This window comes from Centrocercus urophasianus, unplaced genomic scaffold (genome assembly GCF_019232065.1).
Source record: "Centrocercus urophasianus isolate 14NV4802_14NV808 unplaced genomic scaffold, USGS_Curo_1.0 seq_12, whole genome shotgun sequence".
In the NCBI taxonomy this organism is placed as follows: Eukaryota; Metazoa; Chordata; class Aves; order Galliformes; family Phasianidae; genus Centrocercus; species Centrocercus urophasianus.
The window spans coordinates 25,426,947-25,449,364 of record NW_024884364.1 but is presented as its reverse complement, the minus strand read 5'-3'; positions in this window follow the sequence as shown (position 1 = coordinate 25,449,364).

The window sequence follows — 22,418 nt, the reverse complement described above, 5'->3', positions numbered from 1 at the left end:
CTTGTGGAAATCTAAAATAAACAGTATTTTGTTTGCTTTTGTATTCATTCTTCCAATTTAATAATTTTGGAAAGGCCAATATCCTTTGATGAATATAGTAGACAAGGTTTATTACTACCTGATGTTCTTAACTGGAATGTTAGTGGGTAATACCGGCTTGCCAAACTGCTGTGGAAAAGGACAGAGTAGAAGGAGATCAATCTATAGTAGTTGTGAGTTGAAGCATAAGGAGGGAGATTTTATCCCTCTAATGTTATGCATGAAAGCACTGGGTGGATTGTAATTTTTGATCCTCCTGGCCAAGGAAAATGAAGTTTTCTACATCCTCAACTGTTGTGCAAAAATAATCATTGGCCATCAATATGCATTATAACCATCTGCTTTGATGGCATTATTTCTGCTCAGAAGGTGATTTGACAGTTAACTAGGGTACAAATGCCAGTTCAGTTACTTGGAAAACTTTCAACTGCACTAGAACCGTTTCCTAGTGTTGGAAACACTACCCACTAATTTATTTATCTCCAAATTTCCTCACATTAGTCACACCTGTTCATAGCAGCATGCAAAAAAAAAACAAAAAAAAAACAAAAAAACAAAAAAAAAAAAAAAAAAACCACAAAAAACCAGCATAAAATAACCAGTAAAAACCTTTGTAACCAAAGATAAATACATGCATGATGTCAGCATGACTTAATATTTTACTTCAAACAAACACAGCAAAATGGAGAGAAGATAGCAAACTACAAAATGAGATCTGTCTATGCTTTTCTCCTCACATAAGAGCAAGAACAGAAAATGGAACATCTTAACTGTTTGCAATTGACTCTATAGAGTTAAAAATCAAGATGTTTCAAAAACATTTCATATGAGCATATATTTTTCTGAGGCCGTGCCTTGTGCTTTCCTGAAATAATATTCCATGTAAAATTTTTAGATTATTTCGTAAGGAAAATAAGCCAGGCCAGTTCTTAAGGCATATATGGTAGAAAAAACTACCTAGGGCAATACTTTTTTACTTTACTTTGAAGTATCCCAAATTTCTGAAACAGCTTGCATTTTGATTTAGTAAAAATCAAATGATTTGACCCCTTCAACTAAATATTTCCTCAAGAAGACATCTTATATTGAAATCTTAAGACATGCTGCTAAGGATTTCTTTGGAAACATAACTTTTTCGTCATAACAGAAACAAAAAATCAAATTGGGTCTAACCAATTTAAGAAATTGGTAGGATAATTTTGGAAAGATAAGATTTTCAGTTTATTATTTTTAATAGCTATTCATTAGTAGTTGATGATAGTTCTTTGAAACACAGATTGTATTGTTTGCACAAGCTTACATTCAATTTTTCTTCACAAACTTTTGACACGAAACTAGGTTTTCCTGCATTACTGCAAATACCTGCTCTGCAGGGGTATGACCTATAAAACTCTGGAAATACATGGAGTTTGGACTTCTGTTTACATTACAATCATGCAGTAGAGGACCAGTTGTTATATTCTATTAATGATCACCTGTGTTAACACAATGGCAATTCCCTAACTGCAGTTATTTGCACATTCAAAGTTGCACTTATGTTGAATAATTTGATAACAACCCTTTTTGCTGGCATAGCCTCTAAAGGATTTAAATCTGGGCACTTATTCCAAGTACTCATCCTTGCTTTCTTACTAGGGTGCTATTGGTGCCTATGCATGTGGAGTAGAGTTATGCATATTTTCTCTTTTAGAAGATGCTTGGAGGAAACATTAATTTTAGAGAACATTAGAAGTAATTAAAGAAAATTGGTAGCTAAAAAGGACTTTGTTTTGATACTGTCCATTTTAATATTGTGTGTAATTGATTTAAGCATTTAACATCATCAATTCTTATTCAATAAGTAAAATGTTAAATTTCTCACCATGTTCTAATTTTGTCTCCTGTTTATTAAGTTAAAAATAAATCTTTATGCTTGCCAGAGTGCTATCTCCTTGCTTTTATTTCCTATCTTTTCTATCGCCTGTCTTCCCTTCCTCACCTCCCCAAATGACTAGGATTTGTAATAAACTGTTTGGGCTAACGTTTGACCCGTGGTGTCTTAATCTTGCCTTCAGGTACACATATATTAAAAGAACCTCCTCTCCCACCTATAAATTGGAGTGAGGCACAAAGACTTTGTGTTTTTGTGCATGGAAATGTAAAAATATTTGCTGATATTATTGTTTGTTGCCAGAATATGTTGCAGTGGTTGCAGAACAAGTTTACTCTCTGATGTTTAATAATTGCAAAATTGCAGTATAGTTTTTTTCTTGTTGTTTTATAACAAAAGTTAGTCTTGTATCTAGCTATGATAGAGTGTGTTAAAGTCTTTCTCTTGGGGGAAAAAATAATTAAGCATAATTGATATACTTTCTGTATATTCCACTAGGTTTATTTTTAGATAATGTGCTCTGAAAATTAAATGCAACAACTCTATATCAAGCTTTTTGGATCTCAGGTAATTATGTCACTTTGAGCCAGAACCTTTTTTGTTGTTGTGGTGGTGTTTTTTAATTCCTTTACAATGTAAGAGTTTCCTTACAAGAAATACATGTAAGGAAAAAAAAAATTTATTGTAAAAAATTGCAGAAAAGATTGTAAAAGATTACAGAATAAAGCAGAAAGAAGCTACTGGAAATGAAGGTGTTCATTATGTTATAATAACCATTTAATAGCTCCAGTAACTGTCAGAAGACTGTACAAGTGGCCTTTCTTGTTCCTTTCCCCCTCCCTGTCTCATATCTCTGGGAACAGTGAATCACAAATTAAAATGACTGGTTTCACAGATAAGCGTAAGTATTGATTCTGGGAACTCTGACAATGCTGTCCACAGTTGTTCTAAAGATATGTTGCAAAACTGGATTCATCAGTACCTGAATGGTACTGAGGAAAGGCCTCAGTTACACTCAGAAGCAATAAAACCAACTCAACGCCATTAGGAAATGCAACCAGAAGTACTACTGGCCTGTAGTCTTCACACATCATGTAATTTCTGTGAAATTAGAAAGTCTTACTTTTTCTTCAAAATGTTGACATCATTTATTCAGTTAAAGCATTTGTTTATGGGAAGGAAAACAAGCAACAACTTGCAAGCTGAGACATGCCTCACAGAAAATTTTTTGACTACTGAGATCAAATGTAACTCTAGAAATTATTCTCTTTCCCTAGGGAGAATGACTACTTGCATCCAACAGAACTCATCGTAAGGTTCTACAACCACTATTGTGCTATTTTTTTTAAATTAAATGAAATCATTATTACAGAACTTATAGGGTTTACAAAAAAGAAAAAAACTCCACTGTGACAAGAGGAAAAATGACTTATTTGACTCTTATAAATGGATATTTTCTTTAATAAATGTCTTAAATTATCCCAGGTAGCCCAGTATCTCAGAAATTATGTAGATGCTTTCACATCTATTCTGTTATAGACTGCAATAGAATATTTATAAACTGCCCCTGTGGCAACAGTGTTGAGGTCAAGGGAAATTAAAGCATTATATAGGAAATATAATTTGAAAAATAATCAGAATCATCGATCAGTTATAAAAAATTAGTGATGCTCATTTAAAGTCCTAAATAAAATACTTATTGCTAAGTTCTTTAAATATATGCCAAATATTTTTTGTTGTTGTTGACGGGTGAAGAAAATCTCAGTGAAAGTAAATCTTAGAACAAAGAGCCTGTTCTTTATAATGGTTGATAATTTCTAGAAAATGTGGCAATTCGTGACATTAAGTGGAGTGATTAAGCTATGTAAGAAAGCTGAGACCAGAAGAAACTCTAGTCTTCTGCTAAAATGAAGAGATGGAAAATTGTAATACAATACCCTGGAATCCTTAAAGTGAAGGTAAAATTGGCAACTGTCTAGGACAGTTGGTGTAGAAGAGTTATCACGGCAACTCATATGATGTTTTTGTGTTATCCTGCTCTTGCAGTGTCCTGTAAGGCATTGAAGCTTTTTTGCAGTTAGTAATTCCTGATAACTCTGATATCCTTCACAAATAGTACATTAAATATTTATCTAGCCTCTATTTCACTACAGAGGTCTCCTTGAGTTTGGGTTGCTAATAAAAATTTGTTTCTATGCAAAGATATTCCCATATAACTTTTGTTTATTCCTGCCAAGAATGCCTCAATGCCTCTATTAAAACAGATTTATTTAAATACATAGGAGACTTTAAAACCAAACCAAAACAACAACCACAACAACTACTCATGGGAGCAACCCCTTCTCAGAACTCTAGAATAGAATTCAAGCAGGAATACTGAATACTGTGTAAGTACAAAAATGCTTTATACTTAAAAAACAAAAAAACAACAAAACAAACAATTAAACAAAAACCAACAACAACAACAAGGAAAAATATTCATTTTATGTAGACTTCAATTCAGGTACTTTAGAAGGAAGATTACAAGAAAATTACCTATATATGTTTTTAAACATATACTATTTACCTATTTATACTTCTGACTCATAGTTCTCGGCACTACATAATCTGAAACTATTTCCATTTATATTAGTTTTTTACTTCTCTCATTTTCTTCTAATGTATTCCAAGATAATTAAGAAATTTAAGTTTCTTCACATCTATAGTGTATTCATCCTTTTGATCCAATACTGTTATTCCGTGGGCAAGGAATGAAGGGAAATGGGTAATAGGGTGCTAAAGGCATGTGGACACATCTCTCTGCTCCTCCTGCTTTCAGTGTTCAAAGGAGATTTTAAAGCCAAAATCTTTTTTTTTTTTTTTTTTTTTTTTTTTTTAATTATTTCTTAATATTACTCTTTCCTTACTTCAAGACCTATAATAACAACATCTTACTCAAACTCCTTAACCAGCATGAAGATTACAGTCTTGTAATAAGCGTCCATGCAGTGCATAAAAATATGCTTTTCAGGTCTTCAGGTCTCTGGTAAAAGAATCAAGGCTTTGGATATTAATCAGGCTTATTTATGTAATTTAAAATATTATTTTGATGCAATAAAAATATAAAAACTATTAAATATGTCAAATTATTATATTTACCAATGTCACTATTTTTTTATTGATAGGCTGACTATATCCACAGACAAAGCTACACATGGATATGGGAAGAATCACTCATTTAAATGATCAGTTTTCCCAAATAATACAGTCTCTTTTCACTGGTTGAGCAGCTTCAACAATAGAGAGAAAAAAAAAAAAAAAAAAATCAATTTAAAACAGTCTGAAGAGAAGATGCTTAAAGTTTATTAATTTTGTTTGTAGCTTTATTTACTTGCCTGAGATACAGTGGAGAGGACAAGCTGTTACTGTTAGGGAAACAAACATAACCCTTTTCATTTTCTCTTTATCTTTTATGACTTCATTTTCAAAATGTGAGGAAACTGAAAAGAAACCAAATTTAAAAAAAAAAAAAAAAAGAAATATAACAACACAACAAAACCTTTATCACTCTTTTTTTTCCATATGAAAGATTGTTCTACAGGAAATCCGTTCAGCAGAAAAAAAAAAAAAATCATACAAAACAAAGTTGCAGAACAGATCATACACAACAAAGACTTTCAAATTCCCTTTCTAAACACTGCAATAGCTAAATTAAAAAATAAAGTAACTGCGAAGTCATGAGACTGGGAAGGCAGAATTGCTTTTTTATTATTGTGTTTGTCATTGTATTCTGAATGTTTATTCTGCTTGCTTGTAAAAATGATATATTTGCTTATCGATCTGTTGTGTCTATCTCACAAACCTATTCAGTCACAAAATTGATTCAGGATAGCTTAAAACCCTGTATTTAAACAAATTGATAATGGATTGGATGAATGGATTTTTAAATTTTAATTTTAATTTTTAAATTCCAACTTCCTGATACTAAATCGAGTAAAAATCTCTTGCAGTAGCACTTTCTTTGTAGGACTCTGATTTTAGTGTACCCCATATGTAGATACTCTGTTTCATTCTAAAGGGAACAAAGTCAGGAGATGTATAGAGAGCTGAATTTCAACAGCATTGTAAATCAGGTATAGATCCTTATCTGAGTATGTAATAAAAGCGCAGAAAGATTCAAGTTTTATTTCTCACCTTCCAGAACCTTATGTCATGAGTGTTTTTGTATGAATATTTCTATACTACTGTGATCACTCATGGTTGCAGTCGTTTTATCTAAAACAATTTAAATTTACATCACACCCCACATATGTGTCTTGGTAGGAGTCTATACCAAAACTGAAAAATCTACGTAATTCACAGAATCACAGAATCACCAAGGTTGGAAAAGACCTTCAAGATCATCCAGTCCAACCATCCACCTATCACCAGTAGTTATCACTAACCCATGTCCCTCAACACAAAATAAAAACATTCCTTGAACACCTCCAGGGTCGGTGACTCCACCGCCTCCCTGGGCAGCCCATTCCAGTGCCTGACCACTCTTACACAAAAGTAGTATTTCCTAACGTCCAACCTGAATCTCCCCTGGCACAGCTTGAAGCCATTCCCTCTAATTCTATCACTAGTTACATGAGAGGAGAGGACGACCCCCAGCTCACCACAACCTCCCTTCAGGTAGTTACAGAGAGCAATGAGGTCTTCCCTGAGCCTCCTCTTCTCCAGACTGAACAATCCCAGCTCCTACAGTCGCTCCTCATTAGCCCTGTGCTTCAGACCCCTCACCAGTTTTGTCGCCCTCCTTTGAACCCGCTCCAAGGCCTCAATGTCTTTCTTGCAGTGAGGGGCAACGGTACTTCTTATCACCTCTGGTGATAATGAGAAACCTTCAGTAAGAAAGGTTAGCGCAGGAAAGTTTTTATGTTGAGAATGATGAGCATTTGAGTACTAGAAACACTAGGATACTCAAAGCCTTTTCTTGATTTTTTTTCTAAAGAATAGCAGATGTGGATAGAGAGAAATTTCATATTTGTGCTGTTTTGTGTACTGCAATATAAAGACATGTCATTACATGTTCTTTTAAAATGCTTTTCTTCTTAGATCAGTGTTGTACTTCCTTAACATTCCAACATAAAGAATTTCCAAAAACTCTTAAAATTAGGGAAAAGTAAAAGCTTCCATAGTGTAGTATAATGTCAGATATGTTAGGATTTCATAAACAAGTATGTTTCGGTATGTGTAATGAATAATCCAGTCTTGTATTTGAGTCATAAGAAAGTAGTTCATGAATTCAAGGTGATTCTACATTACTTCCATGACAGTGAAGGACAAAATGGCTTTGTTATTAATAGATGAAACACTTTTATTATTCACCGATAAGACTAAAAGGTTGTAGCAGACTGCCAAAGGAAGCACTGTGTAAACTGGGTATGAAAAATATTTCTGCAAGGTGAACTAATTCCTTTCATAAAAACATACATCAGAAAATAGACATTTGCTTCTGTACTAGATTAGCGCAGATCCATATTTGACATAAACTCATTGATAAATTTAGGTTTAATTAACATCCAGACAACAGAAACACAGAATATCTTTCTGGAAATTGTCAGTAGTCTTACATCCTAATGACCTTTGGTCTCAGAAAGCTGTTCTGCAAATATGATGTGAATTTATTATGGTCTTCAGCATTCATTCAGCAAGACACAGTGAACAACAAAGGCAAAGAAATAAGGGTATCCATCATCCCCACACAAGCAAAGAAAAAAATCTACAACCCAATTCTGTTACTTGTTTTTCATTACTGCTTTAGTTTGCAAATTCTCTGTGAGAAGTACATTTTAAAACAATCACATGACTTTAAAATAACAAAGAGGATCCATACGAATTATATTCCAGTGTCAGCTTTTAAAGTCTTAATAGAGATATGAAAGTGTACAATCTGGGTAAAAGAATCCCTCACTCCTTCCTCACTCCTCCCCTCAAAACTGTACTGTAAAAAATCCAAATGTACTCTGCACTTATGAAACCGATTATTGTTCTTATACTTTTTTTTTTTTTTTTTTTTTTTTTTTATAAATTTTTTCCCAATAAATTTGTTTATGATTTTTTCCCTGGATGCAGAAAATACTTATGCTCAGATTCACACAAGCTTAGCCATGTACTTAAGCTGAAATTCCTGAGTGACTGTATGCCATCCAAGAAACCAGCATGAAAGCTATGGGAATAAATAAAGTTTGTTTCTTCCTAACTGTGAAATTGATTTATGTTTCCAATTTGCTGTTCTCATTACAAAATTTGCCATGAGAAAAAGTCATGGAATTAAAATATAGGTTTTACTGATGTCGCTCTCACTAAGAAACCATGAAACTTTACCTTCTTATTTCTTCTATAGCTCCTTTTTCCTCAGCTAAGTCTGCTTATCTCAAAGCAGATGAGCTTTTTCTAACTTTTGACTATATTTCTTCTCTCAGTTGCTTTTTTTTTATTATTATTGTTTTATTTTTTACTTACCAAGCATCTGCTGGCTTACTGCTGAGGACTGCTTAACAGGCAAACCACAAAAAGAGTTTTAAAAATATGTTCTGAAATAACAAATTTGTTGAATGAGTATCTGTTCTCATTTTATGGGGCTTATAGAAGAGAGCCTGACAGAATGTACACAGTGCAATTATTTCTTACCTGAAATTGGTGGGAGTAACTTAAAGCTTATCAGTCAGCCATTTACAGAGAAGTCCACTCTCAAAAACTAATTTGAGTTAGCTTGAGATGCTCATTTTAAGACTAATTTTTGTATGCATCTTCAGTTATGACTTTTGACATTTGTATCATTTTATGACTATGATTCTTTCACTGTTGAGTTTCTGTGAAACAATGTATGAACTGTTGTGTACAGACAGATTAATTTATCATATGTATTAACTTGTTCTTACATGTAATTCCTTTGGCATTTGGCATTTTGAATAACTGTTAAACTGTAAGTTTTAAGGACAGCTGATGTTTTGCCTCCAAAACATTTAAATAACATAACCCAGTTCTCAGCAAAGCTCTATTGATAATGAAGCATTAATAGAGCAAGGCAAATGCATTGCGGTTAGGGAGCTAAAAATTGATCTGTTCAGTTTATGTACAAAAAATGTAAGAAATTGATCTTGCATATGTTAATGAAATCTCAACTTTGAATCTCAAAGAATCCTGATATCTACCATAATATTCTCTCCTTAACCTGAGAAGGATATTACAAAGACTTTTTGACTTTTTGTTGTTATTGTTGAAATAGAACATTTATTTCAGGATTGCTCTTCTGTATTATTCCTTCTCTTCAAACAAATAATTTCACAAATACAGCAAATAGAACTTGGAGGCGTCTCAGAAAGTATTCTCATTCTTACCCAGATCTACAGCAGGGCCTCGGACCTTCCATGTTTTTGTGTTTTAGTGCTTCTAGTTAATATTTCTATTTAATACATAACATAGCTCAATTAGGAGACATAGATCACTGTACACTCAGACTAAGTAAGTGATGGACTTTTCTTGGACAACTGGATCGGGGTTATACTGAAGGTATTCATGCAGAATCTAGGGGAAATTATCTTGTCTTTGCAAGCCACAGTGAAGAGCTGTAGAAGTTACATCTATTTCATGGTCATTTTCAACTAATTTTCAGATTTATTATGCCATTCTTCCCAAAATTCCAATTTTTTGTTTGTTTGTCTTCTCTCTCCCCTTCCAGAAACTATGGTCTGTGCTGTTTCATAGTCATTCTCATTTAGACTGCATTGTACATTCCATTTTATTACTATCAAGATGTCAGTCTTGAAGAAATTCTCTTTTAGTTTCTTTATCCACTTTTTACATTAACATTGTTATAAAAAAAAAAAGAAAAGAAAAGAAAAGATATGTCTGGGCAGTCCTGCATCCCCTATCTTGCTAAAGTCTTCCATATTCCTCAATTTGTGTGATTTAAATAATTCTGATAATTTCTTACAATAATAAATAAAGTCTCTTTTTTTTTTTTTTTTTTTTTTTTTCTTTTTAAATCACAGCCCACAGCATAGTAGGTTTCATATATAGAGTTATCATATTCTACCTACCATTGAATCACGTAGCAAATATACACCTTTTATTTTTAATTAAACTATTTTTTCCTTTCCTGTTCTACATGAACAATTTCTGCCCTTTAAAATTATTAATTTAGTCATGCCTATATTCTGATAAATCTGATTGGAAAATTTACTAGTTTTGATCACCAATTTACTTCTGATTATTTCCTAATTTGTTTTTCATTAATATACAAATACATTTATACAAATTAATTCACCATGGTGCTTCATATTCTTATCTCAAATGATCCTGTCTCCTCATTTTGAGATCATTTTATAGATAGTTTTTTGTGAGCTTTTCTCACCTGTTCTGCTCATGATTATACCAAATTTATGTCTGAAGAGGCTCTTTCACCTCCCTGAAAGAAAGTATCCTCTTTGTCTTACAGTTCCCCTTGGAACATAATTTGAAGATACAAATCAAAATAAAGCCTACTTGCTGACACAGCTACACCCACCAATGCTTTAATTTGTAAGACACATCTGTTGTCTTATCCATCCTTGGGGCTTTGATTGAGGTGCTTCCAGACTTACTCACAAGCCTTGCAGTTGCTTTTCTCTGCACTTACTGCTTACTGCTGTACTTTTTTTTTTTTTTCTTTTTTTGCCAAGTGAAGGAGAAGAATTTGTCCATTGCATAAGTTAACACTGAGTCCTTTTGTTGCATGTCTGTATTATTGGTATAAATACTAGTTGAATTGGAAGAATGTCCCTTTATTCCTACTTTTAGGGATGGTGCCCCAAACATCAGACTTCCCTTTTGAAGGTCTATCTCAGTCTGATTGTTTTTAAAGGGAATGTCTCCACTTCGAAAATACCTTAGTCACACATTATTCATTGTATCTATATTTGTGAAATTTGAGGGTAATCACTGTTGACCTGAAACCGTAAAGAAGCCAGTGATATACATTCTTCATTCTGTGAAAGGCCAGTTTATCCCCCATACTGCAAGGTTTTCCAGGTGTCTCCTCATAAAACAGCATGTCAGTGAATCTTTTATATCCTTCCAAGCTTCTGACCAGGTCATCCACTGTTTCCCACAGTGCCCTCATCAGTCTTCAGGGAATTCCCTCAGTAGGCAGCCACCTGACCAGAAATGCATACCTTTTCCCCTTCATGGCTCTTCTAGCAGTGAAATACTAATCATAGTCCATGGAATGTATTCTAAACCTTGAGCCCATGCTGGAGCAGAAAGCGTGTAGAAGAAAGTAAAGAAAAACAATTGCATAGTGACTGTAACTGTCCCTTATCAACAAATGCAACTTTCAGCTAAGGGAGACGGATAAGGCAGATGTGAAGGAGTGAGAAAAAAAAAAAAAAAAAAAAAAAAAAACAAACAGGAGAAATCAGGGAAATTAGAGTTGAAAAATGTTATTTCAGGGGAAGGGAAAAAGGGAAAAAAGGTAAGGAGATGAGCCTAAAAACAAAAAAGATAAATGTATTTACCCAACAAAAATGTCTAACTAGGTGATACATAGAAATATATACTTAGCATTGGCCAGCAGTTGGACAAAATATAAAAGCAGGGTGAAAGAAGAAATCTAAATCTAAATCTAATTGAGTTAATAAACTGCAAAGCAGCATGAACAAATATTTTTGCTGATTTGGTTTTATATTAGCTTGCTTAAATAACTTACATTTTCAAATAGACTCAAATACTCTGTTTATCTGAAACAGGTACAAATTTGAGCAAAGTCTAAGAAAAGTGTAATTCTTTTCAGCAAACCTACTAGTTAACCATATATCAAATTTATGAAGACATCGCTCCCAGTATCTGTCCAGCATAATCCCATGAGAAGTCCAAGGAGTAATACTGAAATACAGCAAAGGATCTAATTAGCTTTACTACAGTAGTTAAAAATAAAAATATTCAGTCTTATTCAAACATATTTTGTCACAATATTTTTTTTCGAAATTAGGCAATATAAAAAACAGCAGAATGAGAAAAATACATTTGCCATTACTCTTAATTGTATGTCTGAATTCTTGTTTTCTTTTAAAATGCAACTTTAAAAAAAGGAAAATACAAGCGCTGAATACAACTGAGATTTTGAAATATGGTCAGTGAGACAGAAATGTAGGACTTTGTTTCTCATGCATCATTAGCATACAGCAAGTTGATATTTTATAATATGTGCATTTACATAGGACTGCACTATACTTGAACATGCCAAGTGTTTTTCTTATGCTATTTAGACTCCTGACTACGTTAGAAGTACAATGTATTAAACTAACACTAATGGGGAAATGATAGTTGTTAAAATATTTCTGAGCAAATTTTCAGCTTTATGTTCTCTGGGAACTTAGAAAAAAATGTACCAAAACACAATTTCAAGGAAAAAAAAAGTATTCATAAATATGAAGGCTTGATTTCTCTCTCTGTACCTGATTACTTTTCTAAATTAATTTAATTTTAAAATGGTGATCTTACATATTCTCCATGTTTTTGCATATTTTTTCATAAGATTATAATTTGCATGAAGCAAAAAAATAATTAATTTAATTTTATATCTCAGTGTTTTGAATGATGCAATGCATCAGTATTGAAAACATAGTCTGATTTCTCTACATTGTGTAAAAAATAGTAATAACACATTTCTTCAATTTTTGAATTTAATGTCCGAATGACCAGCTTGGCCATCTCCTAGCATCATCTAGTTTTATAGCAGGTTTTGTCTTTGCTCCAACTATTGAAGAATTTAAATGTAAAGAGAGGTAAGATTTATAGTGTATACAGCTGCAATTGTTTAAGTGATTTCTGTGTCTGCTTTTTATAAATATAACATTAACATTTTGGAGACTTATACTAAAAAAACAAACAAACGAAAAAATAACCTTCTTGGTTGAGATAATAAAATAGCATATTAATTCAGTTATAAATTTTTACAAAGGCAAAGGTAATAGTCTGGAAACTGTTCATAGCTTCTACTAAGTTACTACTAAACCACGTTTAAGTTGTTATTTTTTTTTCAAACCTTTTAGTATAAATATCTTGATCAATTGCATACTGTAATGTGACTGTCTGATGGTCTGCAAGTGTTTATCTGATTACAGATCAACTTTTTTATGCCATCCAAATTTATATTTCTTTCCAAAAAAAACAGTCTTCAATGTATGTATGTATGTATTTAAATTTTTGTGAATGTGTCATAAGGACACTCATTGAACATGGCATAATTTCCAAATATTTCATAAGTATGTTTACCAAAGATAAAAGAAATAGTGAACAAACTTCATTAAAAATTTTGTCTGGAAAACATTCCACTGAAAAACAACTTTCAAGTTATTCATGCACACTATTGTGACATTGCACGAGGCTGACTCACTGTAAATAAAGTTTCTGGTGAAATCGTTTAGTAGGTGCTCAGTATAGCAAGAGGTTATGGTGAAGACTGTTTTGTAAAAGCTGACTGAACTGGCACTGAAAAATAAAAGTGAAATGAACGCCTTGTTGGAATTTCTGGAAAAGTTTTTATTCTTCACAGCTATTCAACTCATAATTTAGTTTAACTTCCAAAATCAAGGATATGTAAAGAATATACGCTTTAGTGAAAGCTTAAATATTTGTCTGGTTATTTCGTTTATCTATCATTTATTATATTTATTTTATATATTATATTACATATCTATATATGTGTGTGTATGTATACATATATATATGTATATATGATTTATTTTATATTTTAGATATATTATATTTTATTATATTTCTGTGATTAAGTATTACAATAATTATACTAGGCTATTCTGAATTCCTTCGTTTGTTATGTGGAAAGTGTTTGCATAATATAATGCTTCTGGGATTGAAATGGACAGAATTTTTACCTTTGATTTCAGTGGGGTATGATTTTGCTATGCAGTAAGAGAGACTGAAACAGTTCATTGCAGAGATTACTGCTGTTAAAATAACAGCATAAATTCATAGGATGACAGAGATTCTCTATGCTGACAAGAATAGATTTGCATAGTAAGTGTGTTACTTCTTCAACAATTTTGGATAAATATAGAATCTCAAGTTAAAAAGAAAAGAAAAAGAAACTGTCCTGAATGGGATCTTATTCCTAATTTCTGAAGATTAAAAAATTGATGTTTTTCAAACTCCTCAAAATTTTGGAAACTGGAATTTGAGAAACAAATATCACTCTTATTTCATAAAATAAGTACAACAGAAGGTGTATTCATATTTCAATACATAGCTAATAGATAAAACCAAAAAAACATGCTAATGAAATGTTCAGGTACTTGGGTGTTTTATTAAAGAAAAACAACACTTAGCATATCCTGTAGGACTGGGGAAGGATATCATCAGCTTGAGGAGTAGCTTGCATAAGAAACTGAGGAAAAAAAAAAAGCCTCAGCACTTGAAAAACAAGCCCTAAAACTAAAATAAATAAGCTGTGGACAAAGAGGGAGGGAGCATGAGTGCATAGGTTTTTTGTTATCCTAAGGAAAAAAGATTGTCATCACAAGATATATCTTGTTAACCTTCATGAGAAAATGTGAAGCTCAAGTTGGATAGTAATTGTAAATGTTAAGTGTTTGTCCTGATTGTTGTATTCTTTAATAGGTTTCAAATCAGTTGATATTTGACTACTGTTGGTATGAGCAGTGAGCAAGAGAATCAGGCTAGAACTGTGGTGAATCGTGAGTGCCCCTTAGAAGAAGAGGTCTGGAGTATTTGGGAGACATGGAGATAATTCAGAGAATTAATGTTAGTATTGTAACAATAATGTTGTATTCTAATGCTAGGTTTATCTTTCAAAGTTCTGATGCTACTGGCATATAAACTAGGAGTGTTATGATTCATTCTTCCTGTGAGATGTACTTGATACTTCAAGTTTAGTCTTTCTCTTCTACTGCTATGACCTTGCTGTAATTTTAGAATGTCTTTTTCAAGACCATTGTAGTCATATCTCCGTGCCCCTATAGACCTATAGTTCAATTTCCTCACTTCCCCACTGATTGACCTTCACATAATGTAGTTCAGCAGATATTAGAATTTGCTTGGGGACTTTATTTTGTAATTACTCACTTTCCTTTATAAAAGATCTCTGTTTTATCAGGGATTAATTGTTCAGCACTGATATCTATCTCAGCTGCCTTCTTGTTCTAGATAGTAGGACCCAAGTCAACTTGCAGGCTATTCTAGTAATGTGTAAGATTTAACGATCTTTTCCATAATTATTTCCAGGTATGTCCTTTGTGCAGTGAATGTAATCCAGTATAAAACTTTAGTAAGCAAATGAACCGACATGTTAATGGTGCATACGTTTTCAAGACCACAGTGAATTTTATTAATTAAAAAAAAAAATATCATTTCAGACCGCCTCAGTGAGGAAGTTTCAAATAAAACAAAAGATAAAGTATACTATTCTAGGGTATATGTTGCCAATATCACTTATTTTTCCCAGTGGAATTTAATCTGTGTTAGTTTCAATGAGTATACAATGGAAAAGATGGTTTTTAACATACATCCATATCATATCTGGATTTGCAGGACATTCATTTGTCCTTTCAGACTGTTTTCCCAGTATGCTAGGTCCTTAGTAAAGCTGCACAGATTTTCTTTCCCCTCTCCCAAAGGAATAAATTCAAAATTCTGTTTGAGATAGAGAAGTTAATTTCTTCTTCAACTCCAGAAAAATGCTACTAATTTTATATGAGAATGGTAACTGAATATTTCTTGCAGAACAGGCAGAACATGTTGGCATTTAGAATTTGTGGTTCGCAGTAGATGAATTAAAAGAGAGTGGTTTAAGTTAATTGATTGCTTTATTTCCCTCCCTTCCCTTTTGGAAATAAACTTCATTTCAGAAGAAAATATCTTCCAGACAGGAAATTTCTTCTACCAGAAGTGTCATAAAGAGATTTTTTCATAACTACTCTGTTTTTAAATTATTTTTACAAAATGCAATATTCACTGAGAGGTCCTATCTTGTGAATTTAATGTTTCCAATGTCTTTTTATCATTATTTCTTGACCCAATAATGGAATTTTGTATAATACAGTGTTGTTTTTCCCTTCTTTTTATAGTGCTATCAACTATTTGACTTGATATTGCTTAGTTAACATTAGTTTAAGGAAATAGTTTTCCTGTTTTTCCACTTCATTTGAGACAGGTAGTTGGATGGTATATTGCCTGTCTCAATGATTCTTCTGTTTTTCTCAGTGTCCAGATGTTACACTGAATTAAGACTGTATATTTTCCTTGGAGATTCTCACCTTTAGTTTGAAAGTCTGCTGTAGTCTCCTCGCATTTCTGTGCTGTGTTAACTCTTTCAGTGATGCTATTATTTTGTCTTGCTCATCAGCATGCAAGGCACGTTGCTGATCCTCATTTTAGTTTTTGATTCTTTACTGTAGTGATTAGAAATATCTTTAGTTAAGCTAACAAAAAACATTACTAATTGAGATAGATCTTATATTGGTTCTGAGTGATTTCTGAATATATATTACAAGTAAAATGTCTACTAAAGCATTGTTAAAATGGAAGAGATTTAAAAAGTTCAACACAGCTGAAAGAATTTAATATGGCAGTGTCAGAGGTAGTTAAAGAAAACTTCAAAGTAAGGAACTGGTGTCTGGTTCCGGTGACAGAAAGAAAGTCTTTATGCCCAGCAGTATCAGGTTTTAGATACATATTTCAAAGTTAAAATAGGAAGACAATTCAGAATATATTATTTTAAATGTATATTTTTTGCTACACATAATAGAAACCACACAAAATGTTAAAAATATAGTATTTTTTTATTATAAAAATCAAAATGGGTAAAAATAGAAGAATTTGTATGATCTGAGTTTCCTTGAACTATTGAAAGCTGAATCCTTGACAGGAGACCACAGATTGACTGAAATTTGGAATGAGAGAATTAATAAGAATTAATCCTAGGTAAAGGAACTGAAATTAGATGGACAAAATTATTCTGCCTTGTCCTTCCTGTTCTACAAATTGCAGTCTGTGTTCTAGTTCTAAGCACATAAGAGAGAATCCAATGTGATACACAGGCAGGGATATACAGCACAACAGCAGAGTGCAAAAGTAAAGGAGGTAATAGTCAACCTGTGAGAAACAGTGTAACAGAAAAATGCAGAGGACCAAGGTCCACTGTGCTAATCCGTGCTGGTACTGTGTTAAGTCCCTATATGATACTACATGCTGATCAGTGCTAGAAGCATTTCACATGGTGTAACTAGTCTTCCTTCCTAGCCATTTGATGATTAAAGCTAACATTAGCAAAGTTAGCACCTGATTATTAACTGACTTGAACATGCAGTTGAGTTCCTAGGTGCCATTTGTAGTGTTGCTCCAGTTGGATTTATCAGCATCAGTAATGCAAAGGCAGGCTCTAACTTGTTCTTACTGCTTCTGACTATGTAAGTTAAATTACATACATCTATGAAGCAGATCTTCCATATAAAATTAGATTTTTCAGTTCTTGTTTCTTTCTCTTCAGTAGATATTAAGATATGTAAATTAAGCAGGTTAAATAAAGCTCATTTAAATAGAGCTCTTTCAGCCTGGACATTCAATGGCAAGCCACCTGTTTCTCATCTTTGGGAAGCATTTCTTCATCAATATTTTTTTGCATACCATCAAGCTGCAAGCTGCAGTGGTTCCTCATTTTTGCCATTAATCTGAGACTATTTAAAATATATCTGGGTCTTCTGATATGTTAACTTTTTTTTTTTTTCCCTTTGTCTTATCCCATGTTCTTTAACTTTTAAAATATTTGCACCCCAATGTATTTTTTTTTTTTTTAACTCTATACAGAATCAGACTTTTGTTGCTAAAATGTTAGAAAGATTAGTAAGTCATTTCTTTCATTCAATGTAGTTTCAGAAGAAAACAACTGCAACAAAGTGGGATATTTGAAGTCCAGGCTGATTGATCTAATTCCTTGAGATCGATGCTATTGTACCTGTTGAAAACAGAAATGTATATAGCAGCAAATTACTACAGTTTTATTATCAGCTGATAGCACAGATTCGCGTTCCCTAAGGTAGATGAGAAATCTGACAATGTTTGTTGTGACAAAAGCTTGTTGAACAAAAGCATGTAATCACTACTTGGTACGATGCCTATTCCTTAAACCTTAAATATCCTTTCCAACACCCTTTACAATCTGTGCATTAAAGAAGAACGTAACTGTAGGAACATACTAATTGTTTAGATCCCTGCCTGGTCTTTATTCTTGAGTTGACAATAAATGACATGCTTAGAAATTGATGTTGAACTAAACATACTGCAGAACAACAATGTCTCTTTCTGGTATATTTTTTCCACCGTATTCATTTGTAGAAACATAGAAACATTATCAGAAGCAAATATTGCTTTTCTACTGCAACACGAGCAGAAATTGTTTACCACCTATTGTGTGTATCATCATTTCCTCATCACACAGAACATGTGCTGGCTTGCCTTGATTTTTTTCAGATGCTTGTCCTTGCTTTAATCTAGTTACTTAAATTTCCTGGAGGCAATTATGCAATTATCCTTGTGCATTGCCTTGTTGACTAAGCACTTTAAATGTGTAAACATACACAAAATATTTTTTTTTTGTGATTCATATGAGAGTTTGTATGTACATATACCTATACTCATATGCACATATACACACATGTATGGTGTCAATAGACTAATGGCAAAACATAGAAAAGGAATATATAGATCTATGCGCATTTGTAAATATGTGAGCATACAGATATGTTTGTGTCTAACTGTCTAAGCATGAATACATTCTGCATATACAAGGGAAAATGCACATTCAATAGTATATCGAGTAGTAAAACATCAGAGCAGAAGACACCAAAAAATTGACGACTGATACATTCAGAAGTAAGCAGTAAGATGGAGGCAGCAAGTAGACAACATTATCTGCAACATTCAGACAACAAACACTGCAATTCTTTGACTACAACAGCATGTAAAAGTAAATGAAATAAGATAGATGAAATGTGAGCATGACTGCAGCAGTTCCAATTTAGTTAATTAGTCTGTATTCATGCTTCAGTGATACTGCAATTATGCTACCTCATCCTTTTGTAGGCCTATTGTGTAAATGTTGCCATTATGTTCCTAGTAGCATATAAAACAGTTCGTGATATGAACCACCTACAGAGATGTCATTACAATTCTGTCAATTTAACAGTATGTATCTTAAAATTTATAATTATTTCTCTTCATGGAGAAACGATTTGCGAACTTATTAGTAGTCTTTTCAAAGTCAACTTAGTTATTTCTTGTGTGTTATATTAAACATCTGCCACTACAGGTATAATTGTACACCTACTTACAATGTTTTAAAATAAAACTCAAGGTCTATATACAATTGATAATAATGCTAGAGTTTTTTGAAATATTTTTTTCAATTTCCAATAAATTGCACTAAATATTTAGAAATATTAAAAGAATAAAGAAGCACTGATTAATATATGCACCATATATTCATATGCTTCAATTTAAAAGATACTTCATAGCAGTTTGTTTTTACTGCAGCAAACCTTACGTGTTTTTCATTCTAGAGGATGGCTTAGCACATACTGATTTCAATGGCAAAAGACTGTATCTTAACACACTGGGGAAAAAAAAACACCTTTTTCCAAGAAACACTGTATATTTACAGTTTACATGTCATATACAGAATCTTGTAACTGACTGAAACATTTATATAAAATACTCACTCACTGGTTTGAAAGCACAATATCTAGATCAAAAATGAGTTTCCTAAGTTTGAAGTACAGAAGTAATGCCAGTTAATAGTTAGTGGCAGTTTTAAAAAAGCTTTACTAACCTACTTGTGTTCTTACGGTATTATGTTGTTCCTACAGAACAGAAATTAACAGAATAATCATCACACTCTTCATCTCTCAGTTTATTAAGGAATGAGCTACATTTCAGATCTCTTAATTGTTGGTGCTCTTCTTGGCTGGAATAGTCAGTATTCCTAAAAAAAAAAAAAAAAAAAAGCAGTTTCCTGTTAGAATGGATGAAAAACATATAGAGCAACGAGTTTGTAATGGACAATCCTAATGAACTGCTGAAGTGTTAGTTTAAATCAGAGAGCAGCTCCCATTTCAAAAGCACATAAACATTTTCTGCACATGTTCACAGTCCAGTTTTTTATCTCCATCACAAATAAGACTTAGTGAACTTCACAATTAACCTGTTCTTCAACCTGTGCTCTATTCTATTTAGATAGAATTTCAGTTTTATAATATCTCTAGCTCATTAATAATTTGAGCAGAGCAGCACCCAAATATTTATTCAGGTATTAAAAGCACTCAAATGATCCAGGAATACAGGGGTTTTAGTCTACTTTCACCTAGATAGTTTGAAGAAATATTCTGTTATAGCTGTTTCTCATTCTTTCAGCTAAAATGTGAGCACCTGGCAGACTTGCTTTTCCAACAATGTCAGAGTGATTTAAGTGTCCCATGAGAACCAATGCCTGTGAGCATGAGGCTACTTTCAGCTGTAGCTGAAGCTTCATCAGCTTCCGCCTGATCAAGCAGCCTGTAACAAACAAACATTTTTTGAATGGCTAGAAAAAAAGTCAATACTTTTACACGTAAATAAAAATACAAGAATGGAGGAAAGAAGAAAATCTATAAAATGTGATGTGAAAACATTCCAATCATAATTTTCTTATTTAAAGCTTGGGAAAGACAGAAACGTCTGTATATGATTTAGTTTTTGCCAAAAGTATTAACAAAAGAGAATAGGTGCACCTCTGTATATCGATACCTAAATACATTACACTTTAAACATAGATCTTATAGGCAACCAATTTTACCATTTGATTTCATCTAGTTATGTATAAGCAACAGTAATTAATGTGCTACATTAGTATTTTATTCATTGAAAATAAAATAATTTCTCTCTTATTTCCAAATGTTTTTGTAAGCATGAAGAGTAGTTACTATATTGTTTAAACTCACTTTCAGCTATCCAAGTAACTACTAATGAAATGTTTTGTGTAATAATACAATAAATAGATAGATAGATAGATAGATAGATAGATAAAAGCTTTGTTTTCAGTAGAAAAGCACAGTCGAGTTTCACTTCTAAAGGATTTTTCATTGATGATTCTTTAAAAGGCAGCTGACATCTCACACAGAAGGATTAACCTGGTACTGAGTAAAGAGTTTTGATTTTGTCTTGATTTTAGCACTCTGCAGCCATTTAGAAGGCCAAGAGTAGAGTAATTAAAGGAAATCACACAGTCTTATTCAAAATATTAGTTCTTAGGTCTTATTTTTACTCAGATAGCCTTCTCTTATACTTGTGGTTTTTGTTTTTTTATTTCCTTTACTAGATCTAAACTTGTGCTGATGTATAGAAAGCTACCTGTGAGGGAAGGTCAAACAATTCTTACATGTAATAAAGTTTTAGTTCAACACATACAGAGTTTGGAAGAATAATAGCAGAGTAAAGTGAGGTTTCACCATGTAACAGTCATGCAAGCCCTGAGCCTAAAATCAAAGCAACTCTACTGTAACATTATATGTAGGAATATCATGTATGGATATGTATGCATATTTGTTTAAGAATATAGGTTATTCTTAAAGTACACTTGCAGGTACTAAAATATCTATTCATTGATATTACTTTGGTTTAGTTTATTCATATGTAAGATCTTTAAACCGTTCCTCCAAATTCTCTAAAAAAATACCTATTATCTGTCATTCTCTGCATTTGGCATTTGGACTAAGTACTATATGCATTCACAGAGCTTAAAAAGCAGTACACGTTCTTATCTAATCATTAAAAAAATATATTTTCTGATCCCCTGCTTGAATATATTAGTGTGTTCTCTTGTTAAAAACAATATCCTAAAATATATTATTTACTTGAGTGTAGCTCTTTATTTACTTCATAAGGAATGAAGGTAACTATTAACTAGAGGAAAAACATTTAGAGATGAAATCTATCATAATATGTCTTTAAATCAACTGTAAATATCTTTCTAAGGAATAAATTCTAGTACTTCCATATACATGTTCTTGATATATGAAAGAAATCATCAAAATGTTTCCTTCTAAATTCAAAATCTATTAAGTTTTACAGATATATGTATATGTTTCTACTGAGTCATGCCACTATGTATTGTTTAGAGTCTGAAAAGAAAAACAAAAACTAATCACTGAGAGAGAACATTATACAGAGATCAATATGTAATTTTTGTGCTATCACAAAAAGTATCCATCACTTATTTCAATACTGGTTCCACACAAAGGGATTACAGATCAAAACTGATTCTCTAATAACTGGAAAAACTTGTATATTGTTACTACCCATCCCAAACTGTTTTACCCAAACTGCCTTGTATACAAAGGCCGGATAAAGAGCCTCTGCTACTATCATTCTTGTAATTAAACAAACAACAACACACACACACACACACACACACACACAAAAAAAAAAAAAAAAA